Here is a 15,762-nt window from a genome sequence, read left to right as displayed (position 1 = left end):
CAAAAACTATCGGTTTCGTGAGAAATAAATTAAAATTGTTGACTAATTTTACCCCATATTTTCGTCCATATTTTCTTTTGAAAAGTATATCTTTCTACAAATGGAGTTGGAATGTGTTCTAGGGTCCCTTAGGCATCTGTCTAGCAAGTTACAAAGAATTTCATTTTTCGGTGAAAATTGAAAAAAAATGCAAGGGGTTAGCCTTACATTTTTATCCAAATTTGGCCAAAAATTGATTTTGCTCCAAACAATGCAGAACGTCCTTTGGAAGTCAGAGGAGCACCAACGAATACTCAAACACCCAATATTTTGAAGATTTGGGCAAAAACTATCGGTGTCGTGAGAAATAAATTAAAATTATTGACTAATTTTACCCCATATTTTCGTCCATATTTTCTTTTGAAAAGTATATCTTTCTACAAATGGAGTTGGAATGTGTTCTAGGGTCCCTTAGGCATCTGTCTAGCAAGTTACAAAGAATTTCATTTTTCGGTGAAAATTGAAAAAAAATGCAAGGGGTTAGCCTTACATTTTTATCCAAATTTGGCCAAAAATTGATTTTGCTCCAAACAATGCAGAACGTCCTTTGGAAGTCAGAGGAGCACCAACGAATACTCAAACACCCAATATTTTGAAGATTTGGGCAAAAACTATCGGTGTCGTGAGAAATAAATTAAAATTATTGACTAATTTTACCCCATATTTTCGTCCATATTTTCTTTTGAAAAGTATATCTTTCTACAAATGGAGTTGGAATGTGTTCTAGGGTCCCTTAGGCATCTGTCTAGCAAGTTACAAAGAATTTCATTTTTCGGTGAAAATTGAAAAAAAATGCAAGGGGTTAGCCTTACATTTTTATCCAAATTTGGCCAAAAATTGATTTTGCTCCAAACAATGCAGAACGTCCTTTGGAAGTCAGAGGAGCACCAACGAATACTCAAACACCCAATATTTTGAAGATTTGGGCAAAAACTATCGGTGTCGTGAGAAATAAATTAAAATTATTGACTAATTTTACCCCATATTTTCGTCCATACTTTCTTTTGAAAAGTATATCTTTCTACAAATGGAGTTGGAATGTGTTCTAGGGTCCCTTAGGCATCTGTCAAGCAAGTTACAAGGAATTTCATTTTTCGGTGAAAATTGAAAAAAAATGCAAGGGGTAAGCCTTACATTTTTATCAAAATTTGGCCAAAAATTGACTTTTCTCCAAACAATGCAGAACGTCCTTTGGAAGTCAGAGGAGCACCAACGAATACTCAAACACCCAATATTTTGAAGATTTGGGCAAAAACTATCGATTTCGTGAGAAATAAATTAAAATTGTTGACTAATTTTACCCCATATTTTCGTCCATATTTTCTTTTGAAAAGTATCTCTTTCTACAAATGGAGTTGGAATGTGTTCTAGGGTCCCTTAGGCATCTTTCTAGCAAGTTACAAGGAATTTCATTTTTCGGTGAAAATTGAAAAAAAAATGCAAGGGGTTAGCCTTACATTTTTATCCAAATTTGGCCAAAAATTGATTTTGCTCCAAACAATGCAGAACGTCCTTTGGAAGTCAGAGGAGCACCAACGAATACTCAAACACCCAATATTTTGAAGATTTGGGCAAAAACTATCGGTGTCGTGAGAAATAAATTAAAATTATTGACTAATTTTACCCCATATTTTCGTCCATACTTTCTTTTGAAAAGTATATCTTTCTACAAATGGAGTTGGAATGTGTTCTAGGGTCCCTTAGGCATCTGTCTAGCAAGTTACAAGGAATTTCATTTTTCGGTGAAAATTGAAAAAAAATGCAAGGGGTTAGCCTTACATTTTTATCAAAATTTGGCCAAAAATTGACTTTTCTCCAAACAATGCAGAACGTCCTTTGGAAGTCAGAGGAGCACCAACGCATACTCAAACACCCAATATTTTGAAGATTTAGGCAAAAACAATCGATTTCGTGGGAAATAAATTTAATTTTTTGACTGATTTTACCCCATATTTGCGTCCATATTTTCTTTTGAAAAGTATATCTTTCTACAAATGGAGTTGGAATGTGTTCTAGGGTCCCTTTGGCATCTGTCTAGCAAGTTACAAGGAATTTAATTTTTCCGTGAAAATTGAAAAAAAATGCAAGGGGTAAGCCTTACATTTTTATCAAAATTTGGCCAAAAATTGACTTTTCTCCAAACAATGCAGAACGTCCTTTGGAAGTCAGAGGAGCACCAACGAATACTCAAACACCCAATATTTTGAAGATTTGGGCAAAAACTATCGATTTCGTGAGAAATAAATTAAAATTGTTGACTAATTTTACCCCATATTTTCGTCCATATTTTCTTTTGAAAAGAATCTCTTTCTACAAATGGAGTTGGAATGTGTTCTAGGGTCCCTTAGGCATCTTTCTAGCAAGTTACAAGGAATTTCATTTTTCGGTGAAAATTGAAAAAAAAATGCAAGGGGTTAGCCTTACATTTTTATCAAAATTTGGCCAAAAATTGACTTTTCTCCAAACAATGCAGAACCTCCTTTGGAAGTCAAAGGAGCACCAACGTATACCCAAACACCCAATATTTTGAAGATTAGGGCAAAAACAATCGATTTCGTGAGAAATAAATTAAAATTGTTGACTAATTTTACCCCATATTTTCGTCCATATTTTCTTTTGAAAAGTATCTCTTTCTACAAATGGAGTTGGAATGTGTTCTAGGGTCCCTTAGGCATCTTTCTAGCAAGTTACAAGGAATTTCATTTTTCGGTGAAAATTGGAAAAAAATGCAAGGAGTTAGCCTTACATTTTTATCAAAATTTGGCCAAAAATTGACTTTTCTCCAAACAATGCAGAACGTCCTTTGGAAGTCAGAGGAGCACCAACGAATACTCAAACACCCAATATTTTGAAGATTTGGGCAAAAACTATCGATTTCGTGAGAAATAAATTAAAATTGTTGACTAATTTTACCCCATATTTTCGTCCATATTTTCTTTTGAAAAGAATCTCTTTCTACAAATGGAGTTGGAATGTGTTCTAGGGTCCCTTAGGCATCTTTCTAGCAAGTTACAAGGAATTTCATTTTTCGGTGAAAATTGAAAAAAAATGCAAGGGGTTAGCCTTACATTTTTATCAAAATTTGGCCAAAAATTGACTTTTCTCCAAACAATGCAGAACCTCCTTTGGAAGTCAAAGGAGCACCAACGTATACCCAAACACCCAATATTTTGAAGATTAGGGCAAAAACAATCGATTTCGTGAGAAATAAATTAAAATTGTTGACTAATTTTACCCCATATTTTCGTCCATATTTTCTTTTGAAAAGTATCTCTTTCTACAAATGGAGTTGGAATGTGTTCTAGTGTCCCTTAGGCATCTTTCTAGCAAGTTACAAGGAATTTCATTTTTCGGTGAAAATTGGAAAAAAATGCAAGGAGTTAGCCTTACATTTTTATCAAAATTTGGCCAAAAATTGACTTTTCTCCAAACAATGCAGAACGTCCTTTGGAAGTCAGAGGAGCACCAACGAATACTCAAACACCCAATATTTTGAAGATTTGGGCAAAAACTATCGATTTCGTGAGAAATAAATTAAAATTGTTGACTAATTTTACCCCATATTTTCGTCCATATTTTCTTTTGAAAAGAATCTCTTTCTACAAATGGAGTTGGAATGTGTTCTAGGGTCCCTTAGGCATCTTTCTAGCAAGTTACAAGGAATTTCATTTTTCGGTGAAAATTGAAAAAAAAATGCAAGGGGTTAGCCTTACATTTTTATCAAAATTTGGCCAAAAATTGACTTTTCTCCAAACAATGCAGAACCTCCTTTGGAAGTCAAAGGAGCACCAACGTATACCCAAACACCCAATATTTTGAAGATTAGGGCAAAAACAATCGATTTCGTGAGAAATAAATTAAAATTGTTGACTAATTTTACCCCATATTTTCGTCCATATTTTCTTTTGAAAAGTATCTCTTTCTACAAATGGAGTTGGAATGTGTTCTAGGGTCCCTTAGGCATCTTTCTAGCAAGTTACAAGGAATTTCATTTTTCGGTGAAAATTGGAAAAAAATGCAAGGAGTTAGCCTTACATTTTTATCAAAATTTGGCCAAAAATTGACTTTTCTCCAAACAATGCAGAACGTCCTTTGGAAGTCAGAGGAGCACCAACGAATACTCAAACACCCAATATTTTGAAGATTTGGGCAAAAACTATCGATTTCGTGAGAAATAAATTAAAATTGTTGACTAATTTTACCCCATATTTTCGTCCATATTTTCTTTTGAAAAGAATCTCTTTCTACAAATGGAGTTGGAATGTGTTCTAGGGTCCCTTAGGCATCTTTCTAGCAAGTTACAAGGAATTTCATTTTTCGGTGAAAATTGAAAAAAAATGCAAGGGGTTAGCCTTACATTTTTATCAAAATTTGGCCAAAAATTGACTTTTCTCCAAACAATGCAGAACCTCCTTTGGAAGTCAAAGGAGCACCAACGTATACCCAAACACCCAATATTTTGAAGATTAGGGCAAAAACAATCGATTTCGTGAGAAATAAATTAAAATTGTTGACTAATTTTACCCCATATTTTCGTCCATATTTTCTTTTGAAAAGTATCTCTTTCTACAAATGGAGTTGGAATGTGTTCTAGTGTCCCTTAGGCATCTTTCTAGCAAGTTACAAGGAATTTCATTTTTCGGTGAAAATTGGAAAAAAATGCAAGGAGTTAGCCTTACATTTTTATCAAAATTTGGCCAAAAATTGACTTTTCTCCAAACAATGCAGAACGTCCTTTGGAAGTCAGAGGAGCACCAACGAATACTCAAACACCCAATATTTTGAAGATTTGGGCAAAAACAATCGATTTCGTGAGAAATAAATTAAAATTTTTGACTGACTTTATCCCATATTTTCGTCCAGATTTTCTTTTGAAAAGTATATCTTTCTACAAATGGAGTTGGAATGTGTTCTAGGGTCCCTTAGACATCTGTCTAGCAAGTTACAAGGAATTTCATTTTTCGGTGAAAATTGAAAAAAAATGCAAGGGGTTAGCCTGACATTTTTATCAAAATTTGGCCAAAAATTGACTTTTCTCCAAACAATGCAGAACGTCCTTTGGAAGTCAAAGGAGCACCAACGTATACTCAAACACCCAATATTTTGAAGATTAGGGCAAAAACAATCGATTTCGTGAGAAATAAATTAAAATTGTTGACTAATTTTACCCCATATTTTCTTTTGAAAAGTATATCTTTCTACAAATGGAGTTGGAATGTGTTCTAGGGTCCCTTAGGCATCTGTCAAGCAAGTTACAAGGAATTTCATTTTTCGGTGAAAATTGAAAAAAAAATGCAAGGGGTAAGCCTTACATTTTTATCAAAATTTGGCCAAAAATTGACTTTTCTCAAAACAATGCAGAACGTCCTTTGGAAGTCAGAGGAGCACCAACGAATACTCGAACACCCAATATTTTGAAGATTTGGGCAAAAACTATCGGTTTGTGAGAAATAAATTAAAATTGTTGACTAATTTTACCTCATATTTTCGTCCATATTTTCTTTTGAAAAGTATATCTTTCTACAAATGGAGTTGGAATGTGTTTTAGGGTCCCTTAGGCATCTGTCTAGCAAGTAACAAAGAATTTCATTTTTCGGTGAAAATTGAAAAAAAATGCAAGGGGTTAGCCTTACATTTTTATCAAAATTTGGCCAAAAATTGACTTTTCTCCAAACAATGCAGAACGTCCTTTGGAAGTCAGAGGAGCACCAACGCATACTCAAACACCCAATATTTTGAAGATTTAGGCAAAAACAATCGATTTCGTGGGAAATAAATTTAATTTTTTGACAAATTTTACCCCATATTTTCGTCCATATTTTCTTTTGAAAAGTATATCTTTCTACAAATGGAGTTGGAATGTGTTCTAGGGTCCCTTAGGCATCTGTCTAGCAAGTTACAAGGAATTTCATTTTTCGGTGAAAATTGAAAAAAAATGCAAGGGGTAAGCCTTACATTTTTATCAAAATTTGGCCAAAAATTGACTTTTCTCAAAACAATGCAGAACGTCCTTTGGAAGTCAGAGGAGCACCAACGAATACTCGAACACCCAATATTTTGAAGATTTGGGCAAAAACTATCGGTTTGTGAGAAATAAATTAAAATTGTTGACTAATTTTACCTCATATTTTCGTCCATATTTTCTTTTGAAAAGTATATCTTTCTACAAATGGAGTTGGAATGTGTTTTAGGGTCCCTTAGGCATCTGTCTAGCAAGTAACAAAGAATTTCATTTTTCGGTGAAAATTGAAAAAAAATGCAAGGGGTTAGCCTTACATTTTTATCAAAATTTGGCCAAAAATTGACTTTTCTCCAAACAATGCAGAACGTCCTTTGGAAGTCAGAGGAGCACCAACGCATACTCAAACACCCAATATTTTGAAGATTTAGGCAAAAACAATCGATTTCGTGGGAAATAAATTTAATTTTTTGACTGATTTTACCCCATATTTGCGTCCATATTTTCTTTTGAAAAGTATATCTTTCTACAAATGGAGTTGGAATGTGTTCTAGGGTCCCTTTGGCATCTGTCTAGCAAGTTACAAGGAATTTCATTTTTCGGTGAAAATTGAAAAAAACTGCAAGGGGTAAGCCTTACATTTTTATCCAAATTTGGCCAAAAATTGACTTTTCTCCAAACAATGCAGAACGTCCTTTGGAAGTCAGAGGAGCACCAACGAAAACTCAAACACCCAATATTTTGAAGATTTGGGCAAAAACTATCGATTTCGTGAGAAATAAATCAAAATTTTTGACAAATTTTACCCCATATTTTCGTCCATATTTTCTTTTGAAAAGTATCTCTTTCTACAAATGGAGTTGGAATGTGTTCTAGGGTCCCTTAGGCATCTGTCAAGCAAGTTACAAGGAATTTTATTTTTCGGTGAAAATTGAAAAAAAATGCAAGGGGTTAGCCTTACATTTTTTCGGCAAAAAACTATCGATTTCGTGAGAAATATATTAAAATTTTTGACTGATTTTACCCCATATTTGCGTCCATATTTTCTTTTGAAAAGTATATCTTTCTACAAATGGAGTTGGAATGTGTTCTAGGGTCCCTTAGGCATCTTTCTAGCAAGTTACAAGAAAGGGGTAAGCCTTACATTTTTATCAAAATTTGGCCAAAAATTGACTTTTCTCCAAACAATGCAGAACGTCCTTTGGAAGTCAGAGGAGCACCAACGAATACTCAAACACCCAATATTTTGAAGATTTAGGCAAAAACCATCGATTTCGTGAGAAATAAATTTAATTTTTTGACTGATTTTACCCCATATTTGCGTCCATATTTTCTTTTGAAAAGTATATCTTTCTACAAATGGAGTTGGAATGTGTTCTAGGGTCCCTTTGGCATCTGTCTAGCAAGTTACAAGGAATTTCATTTTTCCGTGAAAATTGAAAAAAAATGCAAGGGGTAAGCCTTACATTTTTATCAAAATTTGGCCAAAAATTGACTTTTCTCCAAACAATGCAGAACGTCCTTTGGAAGTCAGAGGAGCACCAACGAATACTCAAACACCCAATATTTTGAAGATTTGGGCAACAACTATCGATTTCGTGAGAAATAAATTAAAATTTTTGACAACTTTTACCCCATATTTTCGTCCATATTTTCTTTTGAAAAGTATCTCTTTCTACAAATGGAGTTGGAATGTGTTCTAGGGTCCCTTAGGCATCTTTCCAGCAAGTTACAAGGAATTTCATTTTTCGGTGAAAATTGAAAATAAAATGCAAGGGGTAAGCCTTACATTTTTATCAAAATTTGGCCAAAAATTGACTTTTCTCCAAACAATGCAGAACGTCCTTTGGAAGTCGGAGGAGCACCAACGAATACTCAAACACCCAATATTTTGAAGATTTCGGCAAAAACAATCGATTTCGTGAGAAATAAATTAAAATTTTTGACTGATTTCACCCCATATATGCGTCCATATTTTCTTTTGAAAAGTATATCTTCCTACAAATGGAGTTGGAATGTGTTCTAGGGTCCCTTAGGCATCTGTCTAGCAAGTTACAAGGAATTTCATTTTTCGGTGAAAATTGAAAAAAATGCAAGGGGTAAGCCTTACATTTTTATCAAAATTTGGCCAACAATTGACTTTTCTGCAAACAATGCAGAACGTCCTTTGGAAGTCAAAGGAGCACCAACGTATACCCAAACACCCAATATTTTGAAGATTAAGGCAAAAACAATCGATTTCGTGAGAAATAAATTAAAATTGTTGACTAATTTTACCCCATATTTTCTTTTGAAAAGTATATCTTTCTACAAATGGAGTTGGAATGTGTTCTAGGGTCCCTTAGGCATCTGTCAAGCAAGTTACAAGGAATTTAATTTTTCGGTGAAAATTGGAAAAAAATGCAAGGAGTTAGCCTTACATTTTTATCAAAATTTGGCCAAAAATTGACTTTTCTCCAAACAATGCAGAACGTCCTTTGGAAGTCAGAGGAGCACCAACGAATACTCAAACACCCAATATTTTGAAGATTTGGGCAAAAACAATCGATTTCGTGAGAAATAAATTAAAATTTTTGACTGATTTTATCCCATATTTTCGTCCATATTTTCTTTTGAAAAGTATATCTTTCTACAATTGGAGTTGGAATGTGTTCTAGGGTCCCTTAGGCATCTGTCTAGCAAGTTACAAGCAATTTCATTTTTCGGTGAAAATTGAAAAAAAATGCAAGGGGTAAGCCTTACATTTTTGATCAAAATTTGGCCAAAAAGTTACTTTTCTCCAAACAATGCAGAACGTCCTTTGGAAGTCAGAGGAGCACCAACGAATACTCAAACACACAATATTTTGAAGATTTGGGCAAAAACTATCGATTTTGTGAGAAATAAATTAAAATTGTTGACTAATTTTACCCCATATTTGCGTCCATATTTTCTTTTGAAAAGTATGTCTTTCTACAAATGGAGTTGGAATGTGTTTAAGGGTCCCTTAGGCATCTGTCAAGCAAATTACAAGGAATTTCATTTTTCGGTGAAAATTGAAAAAAAATGCAAGGGGTTAGCCTTACATTTTTATCAAAATTTGGCCAAAAATTGACTTTTCTCCAAACAATGCAGAACGTCCTTTGGAAGTCGGAGGAGCACCAACGAATACTCAAACACCCAATATTTTTAAGATTTCGGCAAAAACAATCGATTTCGTGAGAAATAAATTAAAATTTTTGACTGATTTTACCCCATATTTGCGTCCATATTTTCTTTTGAAAAGTATATCTTCCTACAAATGGAGTTGGAATGTGTTCTAGGGTCCCTTAGGCATCTGTCTAGCAAGTTACAAGGAATTTCATTTTTCGGTGAAATTTGAAAAAAATGCAAGGGGTAAGCCTTACATTTTTGATCAAAATTTGGCCAACAATTGACTTTTCTGCAAACAATGCAGAACGTCCTTTGGAAGTCAGAGGAGCACCAACGAATACTCAAACACCCAATATTTTGAAGATTTGGGCAAAAACTATCGATTTTGTGAGAAATAAATTAAAATTGTTGACTAATTTTACCCCATATTTTCGTCCATATTTTCTTTTGAAAAGTATCTCTTTCTACAAATGGAGTTCGAATGTGTTCTAGGGTCCCTTAGGCATCTTTCTAGCAAGTTACAAGAAATTTCATTTTTCGGTGAAAATTGAAAAAAAATGCAAGGGGTTAGCCTTACATTTTTATCCAAATTTGGCCAAAAATTGACTTTTCTCCGAACAATGCAGAACGTCCTTTGGAAGTCAGAGGAGCACCAACGAATACTCAAACACCCAATATTTTGAAGATTTCGGCAAAAACAATCGATTTCGTGAGAAATAAATTAAAATTTTTGACTGATTTTACCCCATATTTGCGTCCATATTTTCTTTTGAAAAGTATATCTTCCGACAAATGGAGTTGGAATGTGTTCTAGGGTCCCTTAGGCATCTGTCTAGCAAGTTACAAGGAATTTCATTTTTCGGTGAAAATAGAAAAAAATGCAAGGGGTAAGCCTTACATTTTTGATCAAAATTTGGCCAAAAATGGACTTTTCTCCAAACAATGCAGAACGTCCTTTGGAAGTCAGAGGAACACCAACGAATACTCAAACACCCAATATTTTGAAGATTTGGGCAAAAACTATCGATTTCGTGAGAAATAAATTAAAATTGTTGACTAATTCTACCCCATATTTTCGTCCATATTTTCTTTTGAAAAGTATCTCTTTCTACAAATGGAGTTGGAATGTGTTCTAGGGTCCCTTAGGCATCTTTCCAGCAAGTTACAAGGAATTTCATTTTTCGGTGAAAATTGAAAATAAAATGCAAGGGGTAAGCCTTACATTTTTATCAAAATTTGGCCAAAAATTGACTTTTCTCCAAACAATGCAGAACGTCCTTTGGAAGTCGGAGGAGCACCAACGAATACTCAAACACCCAATATTTTGAAGATTTCGGCAAAAACAATCGATTTCGTGAGAAATAAATTAAAATTTTTGACTGATTTTACCCCATATTTGCGTCCATATTTTCTTTTGAAAAGTATATCTTTCTACAAATGGAGTTGGAATGTGTTCTAGGGTCCCTTAGGCATCTTTCTAGCAAGTTACAAGAAATTTCATTTTTCGGTGAAAATTGAAAAAAAATGCAAGGGGTTAGCCTTACATTTTTATCCAAATTTGGCCAAAAATTGACTTTTCTCCGAACAATGCAGAACGTCCTTTGGAAGTCAGAGGAGCACCAACGAATACTCAAACACCCAATATTTTGAAGATTTCGGCAAAAACAATCGATTTCGTGAGAAATAAATTAAAATTTTTGACTGATTTTACCCCATATTTGCGTCCATATTTTCTTTTGAAAAGTATATCTTCCGACAAATGGAGTTGGAATGTGTTCTAGGGTCCCTTAGGCATCTGTCTAGCAAGTTACAAGGAATTTCATTTTTCGGTGAAAATAGAAAAAAATGCAAGGGGTAAGCCTTACATTTTTGATCAAAATTTGGCCAAAAATGGACTTTTCTCCAAACAATGCAGAACGTCCTTTGGAAGTCAGAGGAACACCAACGAATACTCAAACACCCAATATTTTGAAGATTTGGGCAAAAACTATCGATTTCGTGAGAAATAAATTAAAATTGTTGACTAATTCTACCCCATATTTTCGTCCATATTTTCTTTTGAAAAGTATCTCTTTCTACAAATGGAGTTGGAATGTGTTCTAGGGTCCCTTAGGCATCTTTCCAGCAAGTTACAAGGAATTTCATTTTTCGGTGAAAATTGAAAATAAAATGCAAGGGGTAAGCCTTACATTTTTATCAAAATTTGGCCAAAAATTGACTTTTCTCCAAACAATGCAGAACGTCCTTTGGAAGTCGGAGGAGCACCAACGAATACTCAAACACCCAATATTTTGAAGATTTCGGCAAAAACAATCGATTTCGTGAGAAATAAATTAAAATTTTTGACTGATTTTACCCCATATTTGCGTCCATATTTTCTTTTGAAAAGTATATCTTTCTACAAATGGAGTTGGAATGTGTTCTAGGGTCCCTTAGACATCTGTCTAGCAAGTTACAAGGAATTTCATTTTTCGGTGAAAATTGAAAAAAAATGCAAGGGGTAAGCCTTACATTTTTGATCAAAATTTGGCCAAAAATTGACTTTTCTCCAAACAATGCAGAACGTCCTTTGGAAGTCAGAGGAACACCAACGAATACTCAAACACCCAATATTTTGAAGATTTGGGCAAAAACTATCGATTTCATGAGAAAAAAATTAAAATTGTTGACTAATTTTACCCCATATTTTCGTCCATATTTTCTTTTGAAAAGTATCTCTTTCTACAAATGGAGTTGGAATGTGTTCTAGGGTCCCTTAGGCATCTTTCCAGCAAGTTACAAGGAATTTCATTTTTCGGTGAAAATTGAAAATAAAATGCAAGGGGTAAGCCTTACATTTTTATCAAAATTTGGCCAAAAATTGACTTTTCTCCAAACAATGCAGAACGTCCTTTGGAAGTCAGATGAGCACCAACGTATACTCAAACACCCAATATTTTGAAGATTTGGGCAAAAACTATCGGTTTCGTGAGAAATAAATTAAAATTGTTGGCTAATTTTACCCCATATTTTCGTCCATATTTTCTTTTGAAAAGTATATCTTTCTACAAATGGAGTTGGAATGTGTTTTAGGGTCCCCTAGGCATCTGTCTAGCAAGTTACAAGGAATTTCATTTTTCGGTGAAAATTGGAAAAAAAATGCAAGGGGTTAGCCTTACATTTTTATTAAAATTTGGCCCAAACTTGACTCTTCTCCAATTAATGCAGAACGTCCTTTGGAAGTCAGAGGAGCACCAACGAATACTCAAACACCCAATATTTTGAAGAATTTGGGCAAGAACTACAATCGATTTCGTGGGAAATAAATTAACATTTTGGACTGATTTTACCCCATATTTTCGTCCATATTTTCTTTTGAAAAGTATATCTTTCTACAAATGGAGTTGGAATGTGTTCTAGGGCCAGGCATCTTTACAGCAAGTTACAAGGAATTCATTTTTTGGTCAAAATTGAAAACAAATGCAAGTGGTTAGCCTTACATTTTTGATCAAAAGTTGGCCAAAAATTGATTTTTCGCCAAACAATGCAGAACTTCCTTTGGAAGTCAGAGGAGCAGCAACACCCAATATTTTGAGGATTTAGGCAAAACAATTGACTTTGAGAGAAATAAAATAACATTTTTGACTGTTTTTACCCCATATTTTCGTCCACATTTTCTTTTGAAAAGCAATTTTTTCTTAAAATTTAAGCTCAGCTGAAAATGTAGCAGCGGGGAGTGCCGAAGGAGCGACATATGTCGCCCCACCCCCTTCTAACAGCCCAACCTCTGCGTCAAAACCATCCATCCTTCATCCTTAACTGCTTTTAATATCACGGATCATTCACTTAGTGTGAGGCTCTTGTACTCTCAAAATACCGCGTTAATTTTGACACAGCTGTTTTAGCACTTACCCGATTAAATTATGGTTGTTCGTAGCGCGCGCGATAATAAGTAAAGCACGTGCGCGGCAACCAAGAGCAAGAACGACTGCTTGTGGTCGAGCTCGTTCGGGTTAGCCATCGACAATCTTTTCTTTTTGAATCCCCCTCCCTTTCTCCACGAACCGTAGATTCAAGAGTGAACCGAATTTGTCAGTGAATGAAACGGCGAGTGCGACAATTGAATTTCAACTTACTTCCTTTTATGCGCCGAGAAATCTGCTTAGCTTTCGAGCTCACTTGCGTCTGCGATCTTATGAGCCGACCCTTTGTCTAACTACTCGAGAGTGAAATGCACAAGTGCATTCGCCCCTCATGCATCGTCACCCAACAAGTTCCATTTTTTTCCCATACTGATGCTGCACTCTTATTTTAAAAGAGTGACCACGCCAGGACAAGATGATTTGAAGTGAATTCATGCAATCGAAAAAAAAACCCCGAGTCTTCACTCGAATTTCGACTGAGGTGATTATGATTTTTTTAAAAATAATAAGAGTGACTTCACTCTAAATCCTCTGCTCCCTACTAATCTTTGTGTATACGAGAGTGATGAAGCATAAGGGAATCTTTACACCAGGGTATCTTCCTATAAGACTGGGCTCCGTGCACCCCCTTATTGGTAAGAAAGGGAGAGTTGGGGGAGACCACTGGTACGGTATGGGTGAGACATTTGAACGCACCACTGACGACGCCTGGCCTTACGCTAACGCCAAGACACTGCAAGTTACTTTGTGCACATTCACAATAAAATAATAGTCCTGCGTATTTCGCGCTAAAGTACATACACGCGTTGTGTCCTTTCAACGGGGCTTTCAAAAGTGGGAAAAAACGCCCTCTCTGTTCCAGCACGGAGAGGATTCAACCATTGGGGTTGGGCAGCGCAGGCGGGCTTTAACTGTCGGAGGCAGCGGCTGTTTATTTTAAAAAGGGGTCATGACCTGACTTCAACAGTGCAACATATTTTTGTTTGTGCAAATACCCAATTCCTAAAGGTATGAAAACATTGAGATATTCCCCTTTTTTGGTTAATAGCTTTGTAAAATGCACTTGTCTGCTTGAAACATTTGTTTGTACGTAATTGGCCAAGGCCCAGTCAGACCGATACACAGACCCACTCACGGCTAGCTGGTAAGTATGTTGTCTGGACGTGCACCGAGGAAAATCAAGAAACTTCGATTTCTGCAAGCCAATCAACCAATTCAATCTGAAAGTATCGATAAAATAACGCCGTGGTAAGTCAAGCTATACACCGGTTCCCCCCCCCCCCCCAGTACTGCTATTCGAGTACGAGTACTTGATGATCGAGTACAATTTCGACATGTCGAGTACGAGTACTTTGCTGCCCGAGTACGAGTACCGTCATTTCGAGTACGAGTACTTTGACTTTCGAGTACGAGTACGAGTACACTAAAAAAAAAAAAAAAGGTACCCGAGTAGTACTTGAGTACCAGTACAGAGAACGAATACTACAAACAATGGCTATACTATACGCGTAAAAATCTATTATTCATTTTAAATAGCTTTTCAAATAACAAAGAGACTGATTGCCTGAATTTAATATTCATTATTTTTTTCATTTGTTAATTTTTTTGTGTGTGAATGGGATCCTAGAATGGGGTCGGCGGTAATAAAAAAAGTTTGTTTTTTTCTCAGGTCGGGAGCCCAAAATGCGTAGGTCGGAAATAAGAACCAAAGAAAGATAATGGGATGCCTCAATCGACCTAGAAACATATTGAAATCATTTGTCTATATTACGTTTACTGTTATTTGCTGAAACAATATACCAATTACCATGACACAAAAGGCATAAAACACTTTTTGAAACTGGGAATTTGAAGATTGAGCACTGGGTTAAATGAAAATGTGTTTTTAATGAATTGCATTAAAAAAAAAAAATACCATGAACCCTTTCATTCTAACGATCTCGATCATAAATCCAGCGCAGAATTTTACACTAACGAGGTTACTACCAGCCGCCAGCTATCAGCCGGCATTGCACACGGTCGTGTTTGCCTGCACTGTGTGTGATATACGACACTGAATGATGTAACCAAGGAAACGCCATATTGATTCCAATGAGCCACAAGCAACGCGCCGTTAACCTCAGCGATATTAATGGGTCAAAATTACATATTACGCAACCTCGTCTCCCTATAGCTGGCGTCGAGCAGTACGCTATCACTAGGTGCTCTCCTGCTTTGGTACTGGATTATTTTAAACATAAAAACTTTGATAATTGAATAAGGGTGCACACCTGTAAATAGGCCTAAACCCATCCGCCGAGCTCATGAATAAAAGTTATACCCTCAAAATATTCTATATTAGAGAGTTCTGAGAGCCATAACATTGGGGAATTGAAGAGATATGGCAATGAACCTCTGGCCCGGACTCGGGGCTTCCAATTCTCAGCATTTTTGATACAATTGGGCTCGAAAGTGGCGCTATTTTGCCATGTTGTTGAGGGATCGTTTTTCAAGATGGCTACCGTTCCGCTTTGGGGAAAATAGGGGTCGTCTTCTTTGGGCGAGAATTTCTCGAAAAGTCAATCGTCAACCCACCAAAAAATGAAAAGAAATTGAAAGATGACATGTCGATCATCATTTTTCTGTGCAGCTTAAATACCTGTGAGAGTTCTGAGTATTTTTAAAAGAATTTTGAAGTATGGGCATTTAGCACTATAGTGGCTATGGGGATTTTTTGCACTGTTGCACTCA

The sequence above is a fragment of the Patiria miniata genome, unplaced genomic scaffold (genome assembly GCF_015706575.1).
Source record: "Patiria miniata isolate m_02_andy unplaced genomic scaffold, ASM1570657v1 HiC_scaffold_10, whole genome shotgun sequence".
Lineage (NCBI taxonomy): Eukaryota > Metazoa > Echinodermata > Asteroidea > Valvatida > Asterinidae > Patiria > Patiria miniata.
Note: the sequence above shows the minus strand (reverse complement) of the source record.